This window comes from Taudactylus pleione, unplaced genomic scaffold (genome assembly GCF_031769625.1).
Source record: "Taudactylus pleione unplaced genomic scaffold, aTauple2 ptg000848l, whole genome shotgun sequence".
Lineage (NCBI taxonomy): Eukaryota > Metazoa > Chordata > Amphibia > Anura > Myobatrachidae > Taudactylus > Taudactylus pleione.
Genome location: NW_028285250.1, coordinates 1,942,382 through 1,965,000, shown reverse-complemented (window position 1 = coordinate 1,965,000; position 22,619 = coordinate 1,942,382). Strand labels below are relative to the sequence as shown.

At 44.1% G+C, this 22,619-nt stretch overlaps 1 protein-coding gene across 1 annotated transcript in view; it reads left to right on the top strand.

The window, feature by feature from the left end:
• The window catches only part of GRIK4 (glutamate ionotropic receptor kainate type subunit 4), a 314,460-nt gene that overhangs the window by 231,697 nt on the left and 60,144 nt on the right, over window positions 1–22,619 (top strand). The window lies entirely within an intron of this gene.

Below are 22,619 nucleotides of genomic sequence, written 5' to 3'. Positions count from 1 at the left end.
TTCACGCCTAAACACCCTGTTCAAGGTGCGAGAACGAGACTTCCCCGACCTAACAGCGCGCTGACTGAATAGCGCCGGGTGCTCATTCCGGTGCTATTCACTTCGCATTTAAGTGAATCGAGTCCATTGAGCGCAGTGCCGCACTGATAAGATTTTGGGCACTAGAGTGTGTCCAGAGTCTACAGTGCATGCACAGGTCACCTAGAAAATGGCGACCATTTCCCCTGTACTGAGCAATCGCAAAACAACGGGAAAATGGTCACGGCAGCATTTTTCCAGTAATTTTTTACAGTGCTGACACCGGCACTGACGTGGGACTCCCGAGTGGTAAGTATACAATGGGTGCAGGGTGTGCAGTGCGGGCCCCTCCTGGACCCAGGGGCCCGTGTACACCCTGTACCCCTTATAAATATATAGATATATATATATACATACACACATATATATATATATATACATATATATATATATATATATACATATATATATACATATATATATATATAGATACACACATAAAGTAAGCATATATATATATATATATATACACACACACACACATTATATATATATATTTTTTTATATATATATTTATATATATATATATATATATATATATATACACACACTTTATATATATATATAAATAAATACTCTGGGGCCAGACATTACACTGACCTGTAGCAGGAAGTTAATATGGACCCGCTGGGCTGTCTTCCTTCCTGTTTCCTGAGCAAGGTGACAGGATGGTGGGAGCAGGAGCGGCAGTGGGCCGAGCTTCGGATGAGTCGGGGGCGGAGCTTCGGCGAGTCTGAGGTGGGCGGGGCTACGGCCAGCTGGTCCGTCCACCGGCCGGGGGGAAGGGATGGAAGGTGGGCAAGGGGGTATGGGAGAGGGATAAACTTAGCTGCAGGCGGCCGGGGGAAGAGTTAGCTGGGCTGGTGGTGACAGGGAAAAAAAAAGTATTTTTTTTTCCTGTCTCCATGGCAGCCAATGTATTATTATTATTATTATTATTAGCATTTATTTATATGGCGCCACAAGTGTTCCGCAGCGCCTTACAAAGTACAAAAACAAATTGTATACAAGTGACTTACAAAACAATACAATACAGGACATGGATAATATATATTGCTACATTAGTGACCATATCACCCAGATAAGCAACAGAGCATAAGCAACCAAGTGTTAGGTGCCCTAGTGGTGAGTAAGAAGTAAATGACACTATAGTAAGGAGAAGCACAAGAGGGTAGATGGCCCTGCTCGTGAGAGCTTACATTCTAAAAAGGTGGGGGAAGACAAACTGGGTTGACACAGATGGGGTAGATGGGGACGAATGAGCATGTAGAAAGGAGTTAGAATGATAGCTGGAGGGCTTTGATGAAGTAGTGGGTCTTGAGAGCCCGTTTGAAGGATTGCAAACAGGTGGAGAGTCTAATGCGGAGTGGGAGAGAGTTCCAGAGGTGGGGAGCAGTGCGGGCAAAATCTTGGAGGCGGGAGTGGGAGGAAGTAATCAGCTGGCATGAAAGGCGGCGTGCATTAGTTGAGCGAAGAGGGCGGAGGAGCGTGAAGGGAGATGAGATCAGAGATGTATATGGGAGAAGATTGGGTGAGGGCTTTGTGAGCGAGCGTGAGAACCTTAAATTGGACTCTGAAAGGGAAGGGGAGCCAGTGTAGGGCTTGTAGGAGAGGGGAGGCAGATGCAGAATGTTTGGAGAGGAAGATAAGCCGTGCAGCAGCATTGAGGACAGACTTTAGAGGAGAGAGATGGGATTTGGGGAGGCCAGATAGGAGGAGGTTACAATAGTCCAATCTGGAGATGACCAGTGAGTGTATGAGGGTTTTAGTAGCATCCTGGGTGAGATAGGGTCTGATCTTAGAAATATTTTTGAGATGGAAACGACAGGACTGTGAAAGGTTCTGGATATGTGGTTTGAAGGAGAGGGATGAGTCCAGGATAACTCCAAGACAGCGCACCTTGGGACTAGATGAGATAGTTATTCCATCAATTGATAAAGAAATAGTGGGAAGTGAGGTGATGTGGGAGGGTGGGAAGATGATTAGCTCTGTCTTAGACATATTAAGTTTAAGAAATCGCTGGGACATCCAGGAAGAGACAGCAGAGAGATAGTTGGAGATACGAGTCAGAAGAGAGGGGGAGAGATCAGGGGAGGAAAGGTAGATTTGAGTATCATCAGCATAGAGATGATAATGGAGGTCAAAAGAGCTGATGAGTTCACCTAGAGAGGAAGTATAGAGGGAGAATAGGAGAGGACCAAGAACAGAACCTTGGGGAACACCTACTGTAAGAGGCTGTGGAGGGGAAGAGGAGTCGTGAGAGGAAACTGAAAAAGATCGGTCAGAGAGGTAGGATGACAGCCAGGAGAGGGCAGTTTCACGTAGACCAAGGGAGTGAAGGATATTCAGCAGGAGAGGGTGGTCCTTAGTGTCAAAAGCAGCAGAGAGATCAAGGAGAATGAGAAGAGAGTAGTGGCCTTGGGATTTGGCAGCAAGGAGGTCATTGCTGACTTTTGTGAGGGCAGTTTCAGTGGAGTGGAGAGAACGGAAGCCAGACTGAAAAGGGTCAAGGAGGGAGTGGGAGGAAAGAAAAGTGGTAAGGCGGTTGTAGACAATCCGCTCAAGGAGTTTATGTGGGCCTATTTTCAATGGGAGGCCTCGAGCTGTAGCTCCACCCGCCCCATTGTTAATTCGGCCCTGCAGAATCTTAAAGCTCCCAAAGGCTTAGGCACTAAGACAATGGGGTTATTCTATTCACTGTTTGACTCCTCTATGACCCCTAAGGGCTGCATCTCCTCCACCTCTCGTTTTACTGCTGCCTGTTTTGCCTCAGGTATGCGATAAGGTCTTGGTTTTGTGCTACTAAGCTCACCGCTTCCTGTTTTTGGCTAAGACTGAGGGAGACCTCAGTGGGTACCTGACAGTCTGGGGTTTTCTTTGCCACTAAAGAGGGCTGACTGGCACTTTCTTTCCAAGGTTTTAATAGATTTACATTGTAAATTTTGCCTCCTTCCTTCTACCCTCCTGTCGTACCCTGTAGTTTACAGGTCCCACCACCTCTATGATCTCATAAGGGCCTTGTCATTGAGCATACAATTTGCTTTCAGTAGTAGGCACATGCACGAGTACCTTGTCTACCGGTTTGAAAGACTGGACGACTGTAGTAACGTCATAATTGCGTTTCTGACGCTGTTGAGCTCTGTCCATATGTTCGTTCAGTAGTGGCGCAATCTGCCTTAACCGGACATACAATTTGGACACAAACTGAACGAAATTAAGATCTTGGCATGACTGTTGCTCCCACCCTTCCTTTAACATATCTAAAATCCCTGTAAGTTGCCTCCCATAAAGGAGTTTGAAAGAACTGAACCCCGTGGAAACTGCAAACATCAAATAGGGCAGGAGTAAATCCCAATCTCACTTTTCTTGTGACATTTCCCTCTTTATAATCTGGTTAAGGGTCTGGTTAAAGCGTTCTACTAGGCCATTTGTTTGCAGATGATAAACCCTTAACAGTCGGCACAAATCTTTCATTAGTTTAGATACAAAGGGGGACCTTGATCTGTCATGACCTCTTTTGGTATTCCCAGACGGGTATATAGCATCAATAACTCCAGGGCAATAGTGCTAGATTTCATATTACGTAGCGGTATGGCTTCCGGGTAACTTGTGGCATAATCTACTACCACATGTATTGATGCCCAGAAGCAGGTTATTCCACCGGCCCTATCAGATCCATAGCAATTCTCTCAAAAGGTATAGAAATGACAGGTAGGGGAACCAAGGGTGCCTGAAACCCTTGCCGGGGTGCTGTCTTCTGACACACTGGACATTCCTGAAAATATTTTTTTTACTGCTGCATGAATGCTGGGCCAGAAGAATCTTAACTGAATACGCTGGAGAGTTTTCACCTCCCCTAAATGGCCACCCCACAGGTGTGTATGAGCCACCCTAAACACCAACTGCTTGTGTTTCCGGGGAACCAACAATTGGTCTACTCTCTTACCCTGCAAATATGTTACACAATATAACAAATCATTTTTCAATGCAAAGTATAGTACACCTTCTATTGGTAAAGCCGTAATTACTTTACCGTTTACTTCTACAACATTTTCAAATGCGTTTATCAAGTTCCCGTTATTCTGTTGGTCTTGGCCAAAGTCCTGTAAAGACATTTCCTTGCCGATGGGAATCCACTGTGCTTCGGTCTCACTCCCCTCCTGCTGCTGACTGGCCAAGGAGGGTGTTACAGCCACCAAACATTGGAATACTGCAGAGCTTGGGACACTTCTGTCGGAGTCCGTCTGCTGTCATCATGCCAAGTAACTACCTCTTGTAGTAATGGAAAATCCCGACCTAGGATCAATGGGTAGGGTGGTCAGGCGGCTACTGTGGCCTGACCAGAGATCACCCTTTTATCACTACCGGGAGGTGCACTCAGGGGCATTCTTCTACATCCCCATGTACACATATAACCTTTACCGGGGGTAGCACCTGATCAGCCCCAGGTGGAACCAGGTTAGCAGAGATGATATTTACTTCACTACCAGTATCCACTAAGTCCCAGATCTCCCATCCTTCCACTTGCACCGTCAAATGAAACAATAAAAAATCTCATTGATCTATTTGGTGTAGTGTCCAATTACTTTTGTCTACATAGTATATATATTATATATATATATATATATATATACAGCAAAAGTTCGGCACTCAGAGAACGATGCAAAGGACGGGGTGCCTTCCTAAACAATGTATACCAACAAACTGTCTCTCCTATATGAGGTGTAGCAACCCCCAGGAAAAAAACAAAACACAGGAGGCACTCCCTTAGAAAAATGAAAAAAAATGTAATATACTTATATCATGGTGAACAAAACTGACATGCTGCTGTATCTTTTGTTCACCATTTTTTTACATTTTTTTTCATTTTTCTAAGGGAGTGCCTCCTGTGTTTTGTTTTTTTCCTGGGGGTTGCTACACCTCATATAGGAGAGACAGTTTGTTGTTATATATATATATATATATATATATATATATATATATATATATATATATACATACATACATACATACAAGTGATAGTGTACAAAATCAACTTAAGTCTTGTGTATATTGAAACATAGTAGTCGTACAGCTATTTACAGCATAAATGTACCTGTGATTACTATAAGAAAGCCTCCTAATTCACTGTGACCCTGGTAATCAGAAAGTGTTTTCTTAAGAGAAAAACATTTTGTATACCTACCTTCCCTTAACAAAAATAGAACCTTGAGGGTAATGTGGACAGTGACCTTTTTGTTTGACTCCTAGGGATGGATTTACAAGCCACAAATTCTAGTAGGAAATTTAAAATGGCAATAATATAAAATGCAAAACACATGTAGTTGTGCATTTAATGGTTTTGCCACTTTAAGTTTCAGGGTCAAAGGCCGACAAGAATTTGTGATTGCAAAAGCTGCTGCTTAGTAACGCTATCCCCTAAGTTTATATAAATATATATAGGCCCATACCCAAACAGACCAGCACTCATCCACATATGTAAAACAATAGTTATCTTATTTATCTTATTAGCCAGGTGAGTAGCTGATGGTCACCATGGCAACAGGCGTGATGATGCCTGCTGTTGATGATGCCCTGCTGCGACTGCAAGCGTGATGATGCCAGGTGCTCTATGAGTCAACATACAAGCGCCAAGACATGTGGGAGATGGTTGGAGGGTGACCATAAACTACGCACCTGATAGCACACCTATAAAGGTGCTTGCAATGCTGGACAACATTACCTCTAAAGGAGGGCCAATGCACAACATAATTACATATAATACATTTTGCAATAAAATTGTGCAATAAATAAAGGTTTTAGCATAATCATGGCCAAGGTAATTGGCCTACCCACCACATCCAGGTAACCTCTTAGGGTAGGTCCCTAACATACTGGGGTTAATGTCCAGAGTGCAGGACACCCCCAAACCAGCCCAGCTGAGCCACCCCAGGGCATCAGGGCAGGGTAGACCATCACCCCCACCCGCGGGTATCACCACCTCTTTAGTCATCATTAGTATGCATAACCATAAAAATGTCATACAAAAAAAAATAACCCAGAAAGGAAAAAAAAATAAAAACAAACAAAAACAAAGTAAATTAAAGGGCTCATATTGTCAACGTCAAGAAGAACCTTATAGGAAACAGGTTAAACTAAAGCCATTTTGAGAAAATGTGTTCAAATCACATATCGACGGACACTCTCTTTGTAGCAACAGTTTGCGCCGATCACCTCCTCTCCGCAAAGGTGGAATATAATCAATTGGCATGCACCGGAAATCTGGAATAGTATGGCCCTTTTCCCCAAAATTTTAGGTCACTGGTGGGGTTCTTTGATCCATCTTGAAGCCGGCTTTTTTTTAATAAAGGAATGATGGAGAGGTGACTAGAGAGGTTTTGACTAGAGAGATGGAATGGGAGAGGAAAGGGGATGCAGTTATTTTAACGCCGCACGGAATGCTGGCCATCGCAATCCCAACAGCGGAAGGCCGACCTGGGACTAAAGATGGGCGTCGAAATGCTGATGCTCAGCATCCAGAACGAGGTAAGCTCGGAATAGTTAGATTGTAGCTGCAGAGGGGGAGGGTTAGGTTTAGACAACCCCCGGGGGGGAATTAGGCTTAGGCACCCCCTGGGAATGGTTAGGGTTAGGCACCCCCGGGGGAAGGTCAGGGTCAGGCACCCCCCCACGGGAGAGTTAGGTTTAGGGCACGGGAAGGGTGGGTTAGGTTTAGGCACCACCAGGGAGTTTTAGGGTTAGGCATCACCAAGGGACGGTTAGGGGGGGGGGACACGGGAATGTTAGGCTATTTACGAGCCGCTGTCAGTATGTCCTCCCTTCGAGCTTCCAGCGTCCGTATGAAAACCGGCGGCTATTCAGACATCTGTATTTCATACCGATTCCGAGGAAAGGGGTGCTCAAAGACAGGCCAAGTACAGTAAGGGTGTGTTAGCGTAATTGCAACCAGATGCTAGCCTGCACAGAGATGTACAGTATATATGCCTGTCAACGCTATTTCAATTGTTGCTGACTAAGAGCCAGTGTAAATACACACAGATGATGATAATGATGATAAATGATTGGCCACAAAGGTTTTGTGAGTGTATTTTAGCAAGTTTTGAACCCAAAAACATTTGGGTTCCATGAAATGTGCTGGTACCAGGAGCTCTTTAACCTTACATACTGTAGTACTTTGTGTCACCCCAGGGGAAACCTTTTCCAAACACAATGCTATTAAAATATTTACACTTAGTTAACACAGTTGCACAATTGGAAGATGCCCCTGTAGTAGGCGCTGTTAAGCAACTCCCGTCTCCACTGAGCGGTCCACAACATACAGTAGCCCTCTTTGTTATCTTATAGCGATTTGTTGCCTTACATGTTGTTTCCAAAACAGTAACATAGAGATAGCAATTGCTGGCAGTCAAACTCAGGGCCTGATTCAGACCCGCTCGCGAGCGCTGAGTGCTCGCAAGCGGGTCGATGGTGCCCTAGTGCGCATGCGCACGATGGAGGCTGCTCCGTCGTGCGCATGCGTGAGACCCGGCTAGTGACGGGGAAGCCGTCGCTCCGGGTCTCGCACCAAAGGGGGCGTGCTGTCGATGGTGGGCGTGGCTGCCAGATGGAGGCCTTCCCATGGGAACGCCTACCGTCTGGGTCCGGCCCCACTGACATCACTAGTGATGTCAGTGGGAGTGATTTTGGCTCTGATAGAGCCAAAATCACTCCAGGGCTTGTGGTTACCGAGATCCTACCGCTGGGTCTCGTCGCAAGCCCGATGGTCGCGATGGTCTTGACCTTCGCGACCATCATCATGGACGCTCGCATAAGCTGTGGGTGGTAACCCACAGCTATGCGAGTGTCCAAAAGGCCGGACGGAAAAAAACAAAACGTGCCCTGATTCAGAGCGGGCGCTCGTTCAGAGCGTCTGGCTCTGAATCAGGCCCTCAGTGTGACCAGCTAGTAATTTAATTTGTTCCTTTAGCCAGACCAACGAATTATAATAGAGGAACAAACTGGGGGCAATTGATAATTGAAGTATTATTTGAGATGGTTGTTGGGAATGCCTTTCAGGAGGTGATTTTCAGCTGTGAGAAATGTAAGAACTGACCTTCTTTTCTTATAGCACATCGATGTCATGTTTGCTCTCTCTTCATTCCAGACATAGAGCCGCTGGAGTTTAGTGGTAGGGATTATAAAGTGGATTGATCCCCAGAGAAGCCAAGAGCCACTACGGGCCCGAGTACTGATGGAGTCGAGGCCTAATGGTGGCAGGCGTGGCCACTTCCCCATGGGAAACAAATACCATTAGCAGCGGTGCTGCGCGGCGGGGAGGGGAGCGCTATGAGCCCCTCAGCCCAGAGCAAATCCAGCGAGGGGGCGCGGTCAGTGTGACTTCTCCCCCCCACAGGCAGAGAAGAGGAGACTGCTGCTGCTGCTCAGTGGCAGCAAGCAGTCTCCCTGCTCCCACTGCAGCACAGCACAGAGCGGCATGTGCTGGGCTGCTGACAGATAAGAGGGAGGTGGGGCGGCGTCAGACCCGTGCCTCCGCTGGGCCCCTCCCACAATCCAGGGCTTGGGTAATTAATTAGTACCTCAGTCAACTGTGCCCAACCATGTATATCTCTAAAGCCTGAACAGTTGGGGTGCCTTGAGGACCGCGTTTGGGAACCTCTGCTTTAGGGGCTATTTCAGAGTTGAGAGCTACTGTAAGCAAAAAACAGTCTCTCCCCGCACAGTGAAGAGATGCCATGTGCATGGGCTCGCCATTTGCTCACCCGCTACTCTGCTCTTTTATGCAGAGGACCATCGAGAGTGATTCCCCCCAATTCTCCCCACCACGGGACACTTCAGCCTGCGGGTGGAAGAGTCCCTGAATAGCGGGACTGTCCTGATAAAAGCGGGACAGTTAGGAGTCATGATATGAGCATACTATGGCAGTACTGTGGGCCTGGCTGACCATGTGTATGCTTCTTTATACATTTCAGTTTTTCTTCTAAAATATATTACTTATTCCATCCTAATTCTTCAATCAGTCCATGTCTGCTGTATCATAGAAGCATCTCCTTCTTTACAGGGCACCCTGCTGCAGAGGAGTGTAATGCTGGGTACACACTGACAGATATATTGGCCGATCAATTACCCGATCGGCGGGTGTGTACAAACGATATGTCTGTGAACTACTAAGAGCGCCTGGTGGGCTAATTTAATTAAGAACAAACATTCTAGTAATTTCATGCATATTAATTAGGGGTGTGCACCGGCCACTTTTCTTGTTTTGTGTTTTGGTTTTGGATCTGGATCTTTCTTCGTGTTTCGGATCTGGATTGGTTTTGCCAAAACCACCCTTCCGTGTTTTGGGTTCTGGGTTTTGTGTTTTGGATCTGTATTTTTTTGAAAAAAAAGCATAAAAACAGCTAAAATCACAGAATTTGTGTGTTTTTCTGCTCCTATGCTATTATTAACCTCAATAACCTTAATTTCCACTCATCTCCAGTCTATTCTGAACACCTCACACCTCACAATAGTGTTTTTATGTCCAAAAGGTTGCACCAAGGTAGCTGGATGACTATGCTAAGAGATACGAGTGGGCGGCACAAACACGTGGCCCATCTAGGAGTGGCACTGCAGTGGCAGACAGGATGGCAGTTTGAAAAACTAGGCCCCAAACAGTACATACTGCAAAGAAAAAAAAGAGGTGCAAGATGGAATTGTCCTTGGGCCCTCCCACCCACCCTTATGTTGTATAAACAGGACATGCACACTTTAACAAACCAAACATTTCAGCGCCAGGCTCTGCCACACAACTGTGGCTGAAATGATTGGTTCGTTTGGGCCCCCACAAAACAAGCTGGCAATTAATCTGTCCCTGCACAAACTGGCTCTACGGAGGCAAGATGTCATCCTCATCCTCCTCATCCACCGATTCCTCACCCTCTTCAGTGTTGTGTACATCCTCATCCTCACAGAGTATTAATTCTTCCCCGCTGGAATCCACAACCACAGGTCCCTCTGTACGTTCTGGAGGCTGGTCTCCCTGGAAGAGTTGATAATTCATTTTATGAACATCATCTTCTCCACATTTTGTGGAAGCAACCTCCTACGCCTTTCGCTGACAAGGTTCCCGGCTGCACTAAACATTCTTTCGGAGTACACACTGGAGGGGGGCAACTCAGGTAAAATAGAGCCAGTTTGTACAGGGACCTCCAAATTGCCTCTTTTTCCTGCCAGTACAGGTACGGACTGTCTGACATGCCTACTTGGATGCTGTCACCGATGTAATCCTTTAACAGACAGACGCACGCTTGTCGCTGCTGCTTTGAGGATGCAGGTGGAATCTAGACGGGATTTGGAACCGGGGACACACTACCTCCATCAATTGTCTAAATCCCACTGCACTAATGGCGGATACCGGACGCACGTCTAACACCAACATAGCAGTCAAGGCCTCAGTTATACGTTTTGCTTCAGGATGACTGCTGTCGTACTTCATCCTCCTCGCTAGGGACTGTTGGAGGGTCAATTGTTTAGTAAAAGTAGTGGTGTTCCTACTTCCTCTCTGGGATGATGAACAACTCCCAGCAGCAGCAACAGCACTAGGAGGAAGTGGTTCTTGATCTTTCCCTATTTTATTTTTATCGGAGAAAGTTTGGTCCTCCATTTATGTTATATTGATATATACGTGCGGCTAAGGCGCACACAAACGCAGAAAATATTTTTTTATTTTTGCTGGAGAGTAGTGCACTTTGTGGGTTACACCACCCTTTAAGAAATGAGCCAGCCGGCCCTTTACTTATGGGACACAGGCGCACGCTTGGCGCTGCTCCTTTGTTGATGCACGTGCAGCCACAGTGCACACAATTCACAAACACAGAAAAAAAAATTATTTTGTTTGGAGTGCCCTTTGGGGGTTACCCTTTAGCGGTCAATCCAGCCGGCCCTTTATTTATGGGACACAGGCGCACGCTTGGCACTACTTTGTTGATGCACGTGCGGCTACTGTGCACACAATTCACAAACACAAAAAAATATATTTTTTTATTTTGTTTGGAGTGCCCTTTGGGGGTTACAGCACCCTTTAGCGGTCAATCCAGCCGGCCCTTTATTTATGGGACACAGGCGCACGCTTGGCACTACTTTGTTGATGCACGTGCAGCTACTGCGCACACAATTCACAAACACAGAAAAAAATTTTTTATTTTGTTTGGAGTGTACTTTGGGGGTTACAGCACCCTTTAACGGTCCAGCCAGCCAGCCCTTTACTTATGACACAGGCGCACGCTTGGCACTACTTTGTTGATGCACGTGCGGCTACTGCGCACACAATTCACAAACACAGAAAATATTTTTTTATTTGGTTTGGAGTGTACTTTGGGGGTTACAGCACCCTTTAACGGTCAAGCCAGCCGGCCCTTTACTTATGACACAGGCGCACGCTTGGCACTACTTTGTTGATGCACGTGCGGCTACTGCGCACACAATTCACAAACACAGAAAATATATTTTTTTTTTGTTTGGAGTGTATTTTGGGGGTTACAGCACCCTTTAACAGACAAGCCAGCCGGCCCTTTACTAATGGGACACAGGCGCACGCTTGGCGCTGCTCCTTTGTTGATGTACGTGCAGCCACAGTGCACACAATTCACAAACACAGAAAAAACATTTTTTTTAGCACTTGGGGGGAGCACCCCTGACAGACAGAGCACCCCCTGGACAACACTACAGCACCCCTTTATGACTGGGACACTGCACAGGACTTTGGAGTGGACACAGCCCCTATGGACAACTAACTGCACAACACAGTCCAGCCAGCCCCTATGGACTTTGAAGTAGTGGACACAGCCCCTATGGACAACAGCAGCACAGCACAACACAGCCAGCCCCTATGGACTTTGAAGTAGTGGACACAGCCCCTATGGACAACAGCAGCACAGCACAACACTACTCTGCACTACACTACACTACACTACACAGCCCAGCCAGCCCTAACTCCCACCCTCCCTCTTCACTGTCCACAGCCGAGTGAGAAAATGGCGCCGACGCGGGTACCTTATATAGGATCCAAAACCCGCGAGACCCAGAAGGCGGGATGATGACGTTTTGCCTCGATTTCAGATCCGAGTCTGGCGGGAAAAGTCGAGCCTGACTCGGATCGGCCTCGGATCGGGGGGGTTCGGATTTCAGAAATCCGAACCCGCTCACCCCTAATATTAATGAGCTCTGAAAACATAGCCCATGTCAAATAGTGGCTTTACTTGCTGTTTAAGTATCTCGCCCTGTGAAACAAAAACAGTTTTTTAACATTGGTGCAATTACAGAGAGATGCATTGCATTAACCCAGTTCCCTTATTAAAGGATGCAACATTTTCAAAATAAGTGAATGACATTACAGAATGACATGTTCTGTACACTGGTGGGGAACATTGATGCATGTTTTGTAAATGACCTGTAAGGTGTTTTGGGATCTTGGTAACCTATGTATCTACTTAGTACTTTGGAGAGTGATAAACTACCAACCACTCAGCTCCTAACTGTCATGTTACAGGCTATGTTTGAAAAATGACAGTTAGGAGCTGATTGGTTGGTAGTTATCACTCTCCAATTTATCACTTTCCAGAGCCTAGTACATCTTCCCCAAGGTCACTAATGTAAGAGAGGAGACTCACCAGCCAAGGCAAGATCCAAGAGTAAATAACACTTTAAAGGAACTTTTTCATTACTGGGGAGTAGGGGAGACTGACAGAGGATTTTGTTTAAATACATCTACACAATAAATGTTCCTTACAACTAAGCAAGAGATACTGTTGATAAATCATAGGAGTAATATCATCACATAGCATTATTATTATTAGATATTTATGAAGTACCACTGTATTCCCTCCACAGCAGCGCTGTGGAGGGAATACATAAACTCGTATGTCCATTCCTCCATTGGAGTATACAATCTAATTTCTGTAACAAAAAAACACAAACAGTCTGGGGTTCATTTGACAGCAGACAGTGAACCTACCAGTGGGATTGATTCAGAGGTGGACGCAGTGCAAATGGCCAATGTTTTAAGCCTGCGCAATGCATGCGTCCCGATTGTCTGCACACAGATTCAACACAGAATCGGACGCACGGTCTGGGAATTGTATTGGACCTTCCTTGGAGGCGGCGGAGCTGAAGGGCGCGTCGCAGGCATCTCGCTGACAGACACACAGCTGCTCACACAGGACGCTATGCTCGGATGGATAAACTGCACCTGCCATAGCACTGGTGCAAGTTTCGATGGTGCATCTACGAACGCACAGTGACGGAAGCGCACTGGAACTGGGCGTCTCAGTTGTTTGAAAATTGGAATGCGCATTAGCATAAACCACTGTGGCCACGTCTGCCTCCATCTCTGAATCGGAACACATACAGGGGCCTATTCATCATTGATAAATGGCCCGGGAAACCACGTGGAAACACTAGTTCCCGCATATTTTACTTACCGGGCCATTCATCATCAGGTGTCTGATAGGACCCCCTGATATTCAGCAAACTCCGAAAACTGAAAGTTTTCGGAGTTTGCTGCCGAGAACTAGCGCCATCTTCAGACCGTGTTTGCTCTCGTATCCCTGCTCCTTCCTATGGGAAGGAGTTCCGGGGATGCGAAGTGGGATCTGAGCGGATCCCTCCGCTGCCTCCTCACCACCTCCACGGCGGCTATGTGCATGCGTGTCCTCCAGTCCCGTATGCGCAGCCGGGCCGACAGGGAAGAGTTAAGTAACACTCTTGATGTATTGCTCCAGTATACTCTATCCCCCACTGCGAGTTGGATACTTAAGTATCCCTGGCACCGAGATCAATACTAAATCATCGGAGGCCATACGGCTGATGATGAATAGGCCCCTATGTGTTTATGCCATGGCAGAAAACCAGAGCACCTGGAGGAGACCAACACAAACTTCTAATGGAAACGTTTGGTTGGCTCTGCCTGCTGAATCTCTATGATGAATGACTGTCCTTTCTTATAAAAAGGCTTTGGGCCTTGCTAGTACTGTATGTGTAACAAAGTCAGAGTAGGGAGCACTGCCTCTCGCCCTACAGTGCCTCACAGTAATCCTACTCTCCTCATCTGGCCAGGACTTACAGTACTGTTAGTTGTGTGAGGTCAGTGGTGGCTGGGGTAGATTGCAGAATGCTTCTCTTGAAGCTGCAGCCTTTGTGAAACTGGGTCTGATTCATATGTGGATTCTAATGCAGCTGCGATTCCTTACAATAAATCAAAATAAGTAGATTGTAGGTAAGTATTTATTATGCCCACTGCACTACACAAAAATATTGGGGGAAGTTAAATGAGTTTATAATGGTGGCACTATTACTTATTTAATCAGCGGGGGCACTAATATTTATTTCAACAGGAGGGCGCTATTATTTATTTCAACAGTGGGGCACTAGAAATGATGAATTTATTGTTGACTAAACATTTGCACAGTCTTCATTATTTCTCTGGGACTCACCTGTCAGCAGTGGTGAGGGCACTGCAGGGTGATAATTGATAGCTGGAGTACAGGAAGAGCGGGAGCTAAAAATGCTCAAAGAACTTGGGACCTTATTCAGAGCCGGTCGCACAGAGCGTGCGGTCGGTCTGAATGAGGGGAGGACCTCTTGAATTTTCAAGACGTCCTCCTTTGCGGTGGTAAGGCTGTGGGTTAACACCCACAGCCTTACGACCGCCTAAGGTGATGGTCGCGATGGTCAAGACCATCGCGACCATCGGGGCTTACGACGAGACCCTAGGGTAGGGTCTCCTTGTCGTAAGCCCCGGAGAGCTTTCGGCTCTGTCTGAGCCGGAAGCTCACCACTGACATCACTAGTGATGTCAGTGGAGCCGCCCCCAAATGGTAGGTGTTCCCATGGGAACGCCCCCGTTTGGGCTGCCACCCCCCCGGCCCGCCTTCCAAACGTGGCGAGCTGTCAATCAACATCGACAGCTCGCCCCCTTTGGATCGAGACCCGCTACGACCGGCACTGTCGGTTGTAGCGGGTCTCACGCATGCGCACACCGGCGCCGGCGTGCTCATGCTCTGTGGGGGGCCATCGAACCCGGTCCGAGCACATCGGCGCTAACGACCGGGTCTGAATGACCCCCTTTGTGTCAGTAATGTTCAAAAAATCAAGGGGTTAAGAAAGCTAATTACTGTAGGTTCTCTAAGGAACTACTAGTACTTAGAAATACTGAGAAAACTGCATATAAGAATCATGGGCTGACCCAATCAGAGGAACATAAGATACACTTTTTTTGCAGATAATACAAAGATTTCTAACATAGTAAATACTAGAGATGAGCGGGTTCGGATTAGTTCTGATTTTCCCGCCAAATTCTGATTTTTTTTACCCGCCAAAAATCGGGCCTCAGAAAGAGGCAAAATGTCATCTTTCATGGACAAACATCATCATTCCTGGACAAAAGTCGAAAACAGCTTATCATTCCTGAGACCCGATTTTTGGCGGGAAAAATCCGAACTAATCCGAAACCGCTCATCTCTAGTAAATACCCTAAAATGGGTATATATATATATATATATATATATATATGTTTTTTAAATAGAGAAATTACCTAAAGTGTGAAAAACTAAATTGAATGCATCAAAGTGTGATATAACACCTGGATATAGAATTCATGTTAAGGGTGAGTTTGGTGATATACAGTAGCTGGAGATTATACAAAGGTAACAAGCGGTGGGTAAAGCCAGAGGGAGATTATTATACTATGTATAGGTCTCTAGTAAGACCTCACCTCGAGTACTGTGTACAACTCTAGAAGTCTTATGTCCATAAACACATTAATAATGTAGAAATAATTCACAGAAGGGCTTCTATAATTATATATGAGCTGCATAAGAAAACACCAGCAAAGACCTCAGGAGCTGGACACATGCAGTTTGAAGGGGAGAAAGGATAAAGATGATATGATAAAAACTTTGAATTATATAAAAATATTATTATTATTATTATTATTATTATTATTACAACCATTTTTTTACTTGAATAATCAAAAAATTTAAATATTAACATATGCTGCAAATAGCAATAACAATTGTGTAATTATTATTAATATAGAGCTAAAAAAAAATCAATTGGGTGAAGAGTGATAATGTCCCAAAATACTTTCTATACCTGCGTTTTTCAATCACTGTGTGCCGCGAGTGGTTGTCAAGTGTGCCGCGGCAGTCAGCTCAGCGTACTGTAGTGTGTTTTATTCCTGTGGAGGCCAGTGTAGTGAGCTTTATTCCTGAGGAGGCCAATGTAGTGAGTTTTATTCCTGAGGAGGCCAATGTAGTGAGTTTTATTCCTGAGGAGGCCAGTGTAGTGAGTTTTATTCCTGTGGAGGCCAGTGTAGTGAGTTTTATTCCTGTGGAGGCCGATGTATGTGTGTTTTATTCCTGTGGAGGCCAGTGTAGTGAGTTTTATTCCTGTGAAGGCTAATGTAGTGTGTTTTATTCCTGTGGAGGCCAGTGTAGTGAGTTTTATTCCTGAGGAGGCCAGTGTAGTGAGTTTTATTCCTGTGGAGACCATGTACTGAGTTTTATTCCTGTGGAGGCCAATGTAGTGTGTTTTATTCCTGAGGAGGCCAATGTAGTGTGTTTTATTCCCATGGAGGTCATGTAGTGAGTTTTATTCCTGTGGAGGCCAATGTAGTGGGTTTTATTCCTGAAGAGGCCAATGTAGTGTGCTTACTCCTGTGGAGGCCAAAGTAGTGTGTTTTACTCCTGTGGAGACCAATGCAGTGCGTTTTATTCATGTGGAGGCCAATGTAGTGTATTTTATTCCTGTGGAGGCCAATGTAGTGTGTTTTATTCCTGTGGAGGCCAATGTAGTGTGTTTTATTCCTGTGGAGGCCAATGTAGTGTGTTTTATTCCTGGGGAGGCCAATGTAGTGTGTTTTACTCCTGTGGAGGCCAATGTAGTGTGTTTTATTCCTGTGGAGGCCAATGTAGTGTGTTTTATTCCTGAAGAGGCCAATGTATTGTGTTTTATTCCTGTGGAGGCCAATGTGTGTGTGTTTCATTCCTGTGGAGGCCAATGTGTGTGTGTTTCATTCCTGTAGAGGCCAATGTAGTGTGTTTTATTCCTGTGGAGGCCAATGTATGTGTTTTATTCCTGAAGAGGCCAACGTAGTGTGTTTTATTCCTGTGGAGGCCAATGTGTGTGTGTTTCATTCCTGAAGAGGCCAATGCAGTGTGTTTAATTCCTGTGGAGGCCAATGTGTGTGTGTTTCATTCCTGTGGAGGCCAATGTAGTGTGTTTTATTCCTGTGGAGGCCAATGTAATGAGTTTTATTCCTGTGGAGGCCAATGTAGTGTGTTTTACTCCTGTGGAGGCCAATGTAGTGTGTTTTACGCCTGTGGAGGCCAATGTAGTGTGTTTTATTCCTGTGGAGGCCATTGTGTGTGTGTTTCATTCTTGAAGAGGCCAATGTAGTGTATTTTATTCCTGTGGAGGCCAATGTGTGTGTGTTTCATTCCTGTGGAGGCCAATGTAGTGTGTTTTATTCCTGTGGAGGCCAATGTGTGTGTGTTTCATTCTTGTGGAGGCCAATGTAGTGTGTTTTATTCCCATGGAGGCCATGTAGTGAGTTTTATTCCTGGGGAGGCCAATGTAGTGTGTTTTACTCCTGTGGAGGCCAATGTAGTGTGTTTTATTCCTGTGGAGGCCAATGTAGTGTGTTTTATTCCTGAAGAGGCCAATGTATTGTGTTTTATTCCTGTGGAGGCCAATGTGTGTGTGTTTCATTCCTGTGGAGGCCAATGTGTGTGTGTTTCATTCCTGTAGAGGCCAATGTAGTGTGTTTTATTCCTGTGGAGGCCAATGTATGTGTTTTATTCCTGAAGAGGCCAACGTAGTGTGTTTTATTCCTGTGGAGGCCAATGTGTGTGTGTTTCATTCCTGAAGAGGCCAATGCAGTGTGTTTAATTCCTGTGGAGGCCAATGTGTGTGTGTTTCATTCCTGTGGAGGCCAATGTAGTGTGTTTTATTCCTGTGGAGGCCAATGTAATGAGTTTTATTCCTGTGGAGGCCAATGTAGTGTGTTTTACTCCTGTGGAGGCCAATGTAGTGTGTTTTACGCCTGTGGAGGCCAATGTAGTGTGTTTTATTCCTGTGGAGGCCATTGTGTGTGTGTTTCATTCTTGAAGAGGCCAATGTAGTGTATTTTATTCCTGTGGAGGCCAATGTGTGTGTGTTTCATTCCTGTGGAGGCCAATGTAGTGTGTTTTATTCCTGTGGAGGCCAATGTGTGTGTGTTTCATTCTTGTGGAGGCCAATGTAGTGTGTTTTATTCCCATGGAGGCCATGTAGTGAGTTTTATTCCTGTGGAGGCCAATGTAGTGTGTTTTATTCCCGTGGAGGCCAGTGTAGTGAGTTTTATTCCTGTGGAGGCCAATGTAGTGTGTTTTATTCCCGTGGAGGCCAATGTAGTGTGTTTTATTCCTGTGGAGGCCAATGTGTGTGTGTTTCATTCCTGTGGAGGAAAATGTGTGTATTTTTTTATGTGGGAGCCAAAGTGCAATTTTAAAATCTTGTGCAGTGTGCCTCGAGTTGAAATACGTTGAAAATCACTGCTGTATACTATACAAAAATAATGGACAGAAAACTTTAGTATAACAGCCGTGAACTCAGAATCTCTTTAGGAACTCTTAGGTCCCAATGGGTCCGTCCGGCTCCTGGCTCTTCGTACTGTACAATAACTCAGGAATTAACACAACCGCCACTCTCACGTGTTTCTACATTGGATCTCATCATGTAGATAGCAAGAACTTCCCAAGAGGAAGTGGGCAACTTCAAATCAAGCAGTGTTTTATTATAGAGAATGGACTCATCCTTATTTATCACCGTCCTGTGGTTCCAGATCAGCACTACTATAGAAACCTCTGCAGTTCTGAGCTGCTGCAGGACTTCTACTTCACACCCCATCCAAATCACTTCCCATTTCTGCTGACCCCTTTCATAAACTTTAGACTTTTTCAAAGCTTATTCAGTCTGTAGGCTCATTCGGTATAATAGGTATTATTGTCTAAGGGGAAAACTCTTCTAATTAAGCAAATCTCTGCTGTGGTGATTGCAGACACGGGATGTAATTTATCATAACACTTGCATTGAATAAATAAATAAAAAAAATAAAGGCATTATTGAAACCATTAAATTGTTATTTTAAAACCAATGATGCAAACTGTTACAGAGACAGACTTTCATGTACTTAAAAGGGGAGAGGAACTCCTTCAGTAAAATAGTTTTTTCTTTATGAATAGGTATAATTCTGCTCTCAGTGAGATCTCATTCAATTCTCTTAATGTTACTGAAGATAAAAACGCTTTTTCTGTTTTCTTTTTATCCCTTCTTATACTGTATAATAACAATCACTATCAGTCACTATCAGTGTGTGTATATATATACAGTATATATATATATATATATATATATATATAAAAATACACATAGGGACTGGCCCACAGTCCTTCCCAGTGGCCTCCAATACCTGAAGGCCCCACCCATTCTCTGGGGTAAGTAACTGGGTGGTACAGGATCATGGATACATTTTGGTGCTTGGTTTGTTTTTATGGAATCAACATCAAGAGTATGCTTCTTGCTTCAAAGTGGGTGGCCCTGATACAAGCCTGTCCCCTCCTTTATAAAGGGGTCATGGTCTTTGTATGCCCTCTCTAATTGTTGGTCTCAATAGCTGGACACCTCCCCTCTGGTGGATGGCCACACCCCTTAAGCTTGGGCCCCTATCACTGCATTCCCTGGTGGGCCCTTTATACTTATACCCAAGTCCGACATTGTGTATGTATATCTATATATATAGATATACTGTGTATGTATATATATATATATATATATATATATACATATATACACACACACACACACACACACACAGCGGATAAAATAAGTATTGAACATATCAAATTTTTCTCAGTAAATATATTTGTAATGTGGCTATTGTAATGACATTTTCACCAAATTTCAGCAACAACCCATGCAATCCACACATGCAAAGAAATGAAACCGTAAATGTGCATAAATTAAGTTATGTGTAATAACGTGAAAAGACACAGGGAAAAAGTATTGAACATGCTTACTGAAATGTATGTAATACTTCATACAAAAGCCTTTGTTGATAATGACAGCTTCAAGACGCCTCCTGTATGGAGAAACTAGTCGCATGCATTGCTCAGGTGTGATTTTGGCCCATTCTTCCACACAAACAGTCTTCAAATCTTGAAGGTTCCGTGGGCCTCTTCTATGAACTCTGATTTTTAGTTCTTTCCATAGATTTTCAATTGGATTCCAGTCAGGTGATTGGCTGGGCCATTCTAGCAGCTTTATTTTCTTTCTCTGAAACTAATTGAGAGTGTCCTTGGCTGTTTGTTTGGGATCATTGTCTTGCTGAAATGTCCACCCTCGTTTCATCTTCAGCATCCTGGTAGATGGCAGCAGATTTTAATCATGAATGTCTCGGTTCATTTTTCCATTTATCCTTCCTTCAACCTCAAGAAGTATGCCAGTACCGTATGCTGAAAAACAGCCCCACCTCCAAACCAAACAGTTCCCACCTCCAAATTTCACTGTTGGTCTGGTGTTTTTGGGTGATGTGCAGTGCCATTTCTCCTCCAAACATGGTGTGTATTATGGCATCCAAAGAGTTCAATATTGTTCTTATCTGACAAGACTATATTCTCCCAGTATTTCACAGGCTTATCCAAATCTTGTGCAATTTTAAACAAACTTCAACATGCTTTTTCTTGTGTGCATATAGGCCATGGTGATTGAGTACATTACTTATCGTTTTCTTTGAAACAATTGTACCTGCTAATTTCAGGTCTTTTTGAAGCTTTCCACAAGTGGTCCTTGGCTCTTGGACAACTCTTCTAATAATTCTTTTCACTCCTCTGTCAGAAATCTTGCAAGGAGCACCTGGTCGTGGCCGGTTTATGGTGAAATTATATTCTTTCCACTTCCAGATTATGACCCCAGCAATCCTCACTGGAGCATTCAGAAGTTTAGAAATCCTTCTGTAACCAATGCTATCAGTATGTTTTGCAACAATAAGGTTGCAACGGTCTTGAGAGAGCCCTTTGCTTTTACCCATCATGAGATGTTTCTTGTGTGACACCTTGGTAATGAGACACATTTTTATAGGCCATCAGTTGGGACTGAACCAGCTTATATTAATTTGCACTGACAAGGGGCAGGATTGCTTTCTAATTACTGATAGATTTCAGCTGGTGTCTTGGCTTTCCATGCCCTGTGTCATTTCACATTATTACACATAATTTATGGACATCTATGGTTTGATTTATTTGCATATGTGGATTGCATGGGTTGTTGCTGACATTTGGTGAAAATTTAATTACAATAGCCTGATAACGCAATGTGTTCTGGATTACTTATAAACCTTATTTGTTATAAAGAGAAATTAAATAATTCACACAAATACAGATTCTAAAATAAATGACAATGCTTTTACTTAAAGACAGCTTAATTATACATGTATTTTGCCAGAGCAGACTTACAACAAAAACATAGGTTATACCAGCAGCAGTAGGGAATACTTGTAAAATAAATTTGTGACACACAGTGCAGAATAGCAGTCAGCCAATTTCATACATACGTACGGCAATGGCACCCCCAGACCCTCGTTGTGTGCTCTCTCCTCTGTTCTCCGACTGCTCCCCCCTCCCTCCTTCTCTGGTGAGTTATATACTATAATTCTGTCTATCCCCCAATTAATCCAATGGGTAATATTAATTCAATTAATATTCGTACGTCCTAGGCCCTAATTGGTTATCTGTGTCTAAACCATAATATTGACACTATTCTGTGTTATCTTTTTGTTCCCATGTAAAATTCTAACATAATTGCTCATTTAGCCTTCACCTCTGACTATTGCTGACAAATGCCATCTTGATTTAACTATTTAACTATTTTGTTTATAAAAACTGAGACTTGTTGTCAGCTGTTCTGCACATATCAAAACTGATACATTTTAAACCCACAATTCTTATTGCTAGAACAATGGATATATCAGTTTAACCTATACATATCACTGCAGTTAATTACACCTGCAAAGAAATAAAACACTAATCTCTACATACTTTTTAATACATCATTTAACATGCTTTTAGCTACAATATCAAACAAAATGGCTGCTGCATCAGACACACACTTGCTTACTTTAGAGCAGAAAGAGAAGGCATTATCCTCTCTTGGCCTGAGGCCATTCAACAAATGCGGCCTTCTGCAACTCGCACAACTAATATATATATTCCCAATCATTTCTATATACTCTAAATTGCAGTGCAGGAAAATAAAGGTACATAAGCATGCATATATTTGTGAATTGCTGAAGGAATATGAACGTCCCCATATTCCTGTTTCACCATTACAAATATATTTACTGAGAAAAATGTTGATGTGTTCAATACTTACTATTATATACCCGCTGTATATATATATATATATATATATATATATATATACAGTCAGGTCCATAAATATTGGGACATTGACAGAATTTTCAGATTTTG